Source organism: Coptis chinensis, chromosome 5 (assembly GCF_015680905.1).
Source record: "Coptis chinensis isolate HL-2020 chromosome 5, ASM1568090v1, whole genome shotgun sequence".
Classification (NCBI taxonomy): Eukaryota; Viridiplantae; Streptophyta; class Magnoliopsida; order Ranunculales; family Ranunculaceae; genus Coptis; species Coptis chinensis.
The window spans coordinates 78,645,595-78,651,638 of NC_141460.1; the positions used below are offsets into that span (position 1 = coordinate 78,645,595).

The 6,044-nt window shown below is 34.1% G+C and overlaps 1 long non-coding RNA gene across 3 annotated transcripts; it reads left to right on the forward strand.

The window, feature by feature from the left end:
* Positions 1–2,297: 2,297 nt before the first annotated feature.
* LOC147499087 (uncharacterized) lies at positions 2,298–6,044 on the forward strand. Of its 3 annotated transcripts, none has more exons than XR_015195700.1 (5): positions 2,353–2,547; positions 2,745–3,092; positions 3,750–4,701; positions 5,499–5,645; positions 5,801–6,044. It is a non-coding gene; the product is annotated as an uncharacterized LOC147499087 (long non-coding RNA). The 3 variants fall into 3 exon arrangements; XR_015195701.1 differs by having other exon boundaries at positions 2,354–2,547; positions 4,379–4,701; XR_015195699.1 differs by having other exon boundaries at positions 2,298–2,547; positions 2,745–4,701.

Sequence of the window (6,044 nt, forward strand, 5' to 3'; positions counted from 1 at the left end):
ATTAGAAAATTACTAGATTTTGAACCCGGACATACGCCCGGGATCTTTTAGGTATCTTTCGTGATGTAAAATAAATACTTTATTATGATAGTTTTTATATTTAAAAAATTTATGGTCTAATTCAAGCACAAAATGTGTATGGTTTTTTCGCGTAAGACTCCTAAGAGTATAAGCAACTAACCCAACCAATGAGGCATGAGGCAGTGACCCACTACTAATTTTACTATCATCACTTGAAGTTTCCAAGTTGAAGTAGAGTTTACAAAAAAAAAACTTTCAAAACCATTATTATATTTATTCTTGTGACTTGCATTGCTTGGAAAGATAGTCTGCAGCCAGATATGTCATCCCTCCAAACCCCAAAAACATTGCACATATATATTGTTCCAATTATATTACAGTTTTTTAGTACTGCCAACTTGTTTCATATGTTTGAATTGAGACTATTGAGAGTCATACCGGATTCGACTTACATATAAACCAACTTTAATAGCTAGTACTTTAATAGGTTTTGGGCTTGGCTATTGTAATTGGTCCAAACTTAGTTGTTATTAGAGTGAAGAGTATGTGTCCTGGTGTCTCCTATTTCGATCTTTTTTTGTTAAACCTGTGTCCAATTTTTTAGTTGAAACTTGAAATTGAGAATGAAATTATTACTTCATTTCTCTTTGGATTAATTTGAAGTTATTATATTCTTTTTGGATGTTTAAATTCATTTTATGTTCTTCATTAGTTGCATTCGTCTCAGTCCTTCAACAGTTCTTTTTCGTTCTTGACAGTGTTATTGCAGGTATTTATTTGATATATTTGTTTTTAAATACATTTTTTTAGTGCAATGAGTAAATCCGTTCTAGAGAATTAGTAATTGATTAAATATGTAGTAATGTATAGTATATTGTTGCATTGTTTATTGTTTCCTTGGAAATATACTACTTCGTCGACCATCCCACCTCAGCACCTCTTTAACATATCCAGTATTTTAGTTCACAGTAATGTGATATATATAGATAACGGTTCGGTTGTTGAATTGTTTAAGTAACACTGATGCTATGGGATGTTCTGAGAAGCCCATTCTTTTTTTGTTGAGATTTTTAAACTAATAGGCCAAATAAGTTGTTTCTATTCTAGAGAAAGAAAATTTTGTTCTCCAATCTTTATTATACTTGGTCATGTGTAATTGTACGTGTATCACTGTATTAGTGTATATCATTGTATATTTGCATGTATGTTGCTTTGAGTAATCAGTATACATGCTCAAGTTTCTACATCCAAAATAAGGTCAAATCATTAATGAGATCTTATTATCACATTTTAATGATTCAACTACATTGTCCAGATAATTTAGATATATATCTCAATCCCTGTCTATATGTTGTTCTTAAAACCGCCACATACAAGTGCCCATGTGTGAAAACTATAATAGATTTACATGAATTTCCAACCTAAATTTCCTAGTACCTTGGAAAGCAGTGGAGGGTCTTTATGATTTTGGCAAGTCTCGTGCTATTGGTATTAAAATGTTTTTGTCAAAAAAGTTGGGATCGGAGAGCTTTTAGAAGTTTCAAGTGTCCTTGCTGCTATCAATCCGGTGGAATGCCACCCAGCTTGGCAACAGTCTCAGTTGCGTGCCTTTTGCTAATTGAACGGAGTACATCTATCCATGAGTTATAAGTTTTAAGGAACTTAAGCTTCTAACTTTAATATTATACCCCTCTTTGCAAAGCTTTTTTCCATATCTCATGGCCTTCACTTTGCAGGGATATTAACCATTAGGTTCCCCTAGCTCAGCATGGCTAAAGAGTATTGTGCATAAGCATTTAAGATTAAGTATGGTGTTAGAGAAATGTTGAAGACTCCTGCACAAATTGCTCTTAGTTGGGGACTCCAAATAGGTAACAGTGTGCTGCCTAAGAGGCATGGATGATGGAGAATCTTTACTGCTTTGATTGGTCGATTCCTGAGGACTCTTTTGTGAAGTTCTCTGAAATTGAACAGGTAATAACTGATCTCTCACTACTAAAAGAAGGGCTTTTTGTGTCACTTATTTTTTTTGTCTCGTGTCACTTACTAGAAAAAAGTGACACACAGAGTTTTGATGTGTCACTTTTTTATGGAACGAGGGCTGATGTGTTGTTTCTAGGAAAAGTGACACAATTAATTTTATTTTTTGTGTCCCATTCTTTGAACGTGACACTAGTGGTTTGCCTTGTTGTGTCACTTCTGTGTGTAAAAAAATCAAAAACAAAATTAACAAATTATCAAAATATATAAGCGACACGAGTAATTGTTTATGCCATGAAATTGGAAGTCGTGATTTGGAAAATAACACTTAGGGTTAAAAAAGGAAAAAACACAGAAGAAAAAAAAATAAAAAGTCTGTCTCGCAAAAACGCTGAAGAGACCTCACCGTTCTTCCTCCTAACTAATTCTCACCGGCATTCTAACACCACGCGCGCTCTCCCACCCAGCGGTCTCTCGTCCATCCCTCGTTCTCCGTCCCAATTCCCTTTCCAGCTATCTCTCTCTCTCACGAGCAAGAAAATAAAGGTAATATTTTTTTCGTTTTTATTTAATTTTATTGACCAAGTACTGATTTATCTCTTGCGATACCTTAGTTTGAGAACTTGTCTGATGTTTTGGATGCTAATTATGGATCATGTTACCAAACATTTATTTACAATAGAAAATTATTATTTGGTACATCTTAGTAAGACAGTTGAGGATTGATAATTTTTATGGTTCAGAGGATGAGCGGTTGGAGGAACAAGTTATTCAATTTCGAACATGATGAAGGAAAGAACTCTTGTTACAAGGCTTCCTCCATGAGCACCTCTAAAGATAATTACTATATGGAGGTTGATGGTAGTGATGCTTTAAAGAATAGAACATCTAAAGATAAATCCTATTTGGATGTTGTTCCTAAGGATGCTTTAAAGAATAGTTCTCACGCAGTGCAAAGTGCAGACAGTCGACTGGTTTGTGTTGCTGAAAATGAAGTTCACAATCAAGAGAAAATTCTGCCATAAGTACAATGTCACAGAATCACATTGATGGATATTGCCAACGATGAGAAGAAATCGTTTCTCACAAAGGTGAGTCCTGTTATTCGTTATATGATGTTGAACATGTATGGATTCTACTATGAATGCACGTTCTTCCATCTTCAACTGTTCAAGAAATCCAACTTATTTATATACTACATTGGACAAATTATGTTTGTGATATATTCGGCGAAACTCATACTAGGATGCTTTTGGAGATAAGAAATTAGCACTTTTGTGGTAAAAGCAACAACGACTTTGCCTTGTCGAAGTTATTCGGCTGAACATATCTTGTTAGACCAAAATTCAAGATCCTAGAATCTAGATCCTTATTTAAGTCTTATTTTGGTTCCTTCCAAGTTCCAACATATTGATTGCATATCACGAGTTTTATTACTTAATATTATATGAACCAAATCAGCTTTGCCCTTGTCATAGCTTATTTTAGTAGTTAACTTATTGTGGGATCTCGTAAGTAAAGTGGTTGACAGTTGCATGCTTCAATGCATAAATTCTGATATAAAAACTTTTGATTGAGTACTGTAGGAGCTATATAAATTGTATATTATTTGTGGATTAGATTTTTTTATTAGTTGAATCTCTTAAGAAACCATTGTTCCTTATAAATTGGAATTTAGTTTCCATGTATATATATATCTGGATTTGTGTTCTTTCTGACCACTGGATTTCAATTGATAATGACACCAGATAATTGGAAATCTTGGTGGTGATATAACCTCGGATGGTAGTGTCAGCACACATGTTATTACAGGGAAAGCAAGAATGACTCGAAATTTCTTTGTTGCTCTCTGTTCTAGATTAGTCTATTTAACTGTCTTTAGCTATCGTTATTATTAAGAAAAAGTGGTGAACTGCTATGCCCATAAAAAGATCTAACTGACTTCATATTTCTTCTGTCTCAAACTGCATTGTGATTGAGGCTTAATATAATAACGTCTTAACCCAATTATAACTTATTTTCAACTAATACATCTGCACTTTTTGTTTCTGAGAAGGTGCTTGGTCTTCATGACGTCCTTGCTAATCCTTTTTTTTAGAAAAAAAACATTGTTGAAAGTTTATCACCGTTAAACATGATTCACCACAATCGGACAAAATATCTTCTATCTGTGTTAAAAGTAGGACACCTTGTATGGGAGGTGTGCTATAGAATAATACTCTGCATTTCTAGTCACTATAATTAGAATACGATCATGTAATGAAGAACGTGTTTTGAGTATGTATAGAACGCGTCCTTAATATGCGGAATATGTCTGTTTTCGCCAGCGGCAGGGACTAACACACTTTAATTTGAATTTTTCACCCCATTTATGAAGAGCTTGGGTAGTCTCAACTAACTAGTTAAAAGAGAGTTCCAGGGAAAGAATATTTCTTGGTGAGTGAAGACAACTATATTACACAATGTTTAACAAGTTTCTTGTGAATATTTTTTATCTTTCCTCTGGTTGCAGATGAATTACCTTTTATTTTGCAAGATGAAGATTATGTATCGAAATACATATCAAAACTGGAAGATGCTGTTCTTAGAGCAAAAGCCTGTCCTCAAGCATTGCTAAAAGGTTATGACATTCACCTTGCTAAGCATGTCCAACCGTCAGTCAACACCCTTTCTGATATTGTCGAGGCTGCTGGTGGAAATGTAAGTTAAAAGATTTCCTTTATGTTCTGAAAGTTTGTTGAGTCAATCCTACGGGTATAGGGCATTTGGGTTTTGTCAAGCATATTTTCTTCATTGAAAACTTTTATATATAAAATCAGAAAGTCAAATGTTTGCATGTGATTACCTTTTTTTCACACCATTTAAGAAAGAATTAGTGTGAAATTTACATTTGCCCGTATGTATGGATGCCCCATATAGTATGTGCATGCATGCCCAGTGCAAGGCAGCACTAGGTTTCAGGATATATATGACCTTATATCTCGCCTTTCGAATTGTCAATTTGTCATAACGTGTTATTGTGGTGCCATTCTTGGTTTCTAATCTTTAGCACCTGATTCTTTTTGGAATTTATACATCAGTGATTGTTTATGACATTATATCCTTAAATTTTGGTGTTGTAGACATTTTAAATTGCCTTGCTAGGACAGACCATCTTCCCATGATATCATATCTACTGTCAAATATCCATCATTTTTTGCTTTTTTCATTTTTTTTTTTTAATACGAAAGGAAGGAGTGTTTATTAACTTCATATGCATGTATGCCGCTCAAGTACTGAGTCTCCCCTATTTGGGAAAATGGTAAGTTCCAAGGTGCCAAAATATAATAGAAAGTGTTAATCACCAATATATTCACTGTCACTCCTCAATTTCACTCTTGTCAAAATTATCAATTCGATTGGCTCTAGTGAAACATAATCACTGATAGAATGGTTACTGTTTATATTTCTCTACACAAAGCAGCGATTAATGTAGCTTAACTGCTACTTGTTTGTAGGTTATCCGAACACTGGGCAAAGTGCGTGAGCCATTGAGAGCAATCTTTGTTGGATGTGAAGAGGACATGGAGCGAGGAGGATTGGGTGGTGATCAACTGTTAGCAGGGGTGATAAGATAGGTGATGTTAACTTAGTAGTTAATTTGGGTAAGTGGGCTTCCATATTTTCCCTTTCTTTATGTATATATACTTTTATTATCGATTTTTTTTTCTTACTTGTGCAATATACCCTTCTTGATTCACTTACTTTTTAATTTTATATACTAGTCATAGTGGAATGACGACTTCATGATATGATGCAGGTGCATAGATCGATTAACAGATGAATAGATGGCAGCTAGGTTTTTTGGTGTTGGAAGTGCGCACAACAAGCTAAGATATTGTTAGGATAGCGTTGGCGTCATGTAGTTTTTTTTTTTTTTTTTTTTTTTTGCACAATTTATTGTGATTATTTTGGTATTGGAATGACTTATTTTGTTGGGAGTCAAACTGGATAATAGATACTAGGTTTGATCCATGAAATCAATAGAAGTTAATTGTTTTGAA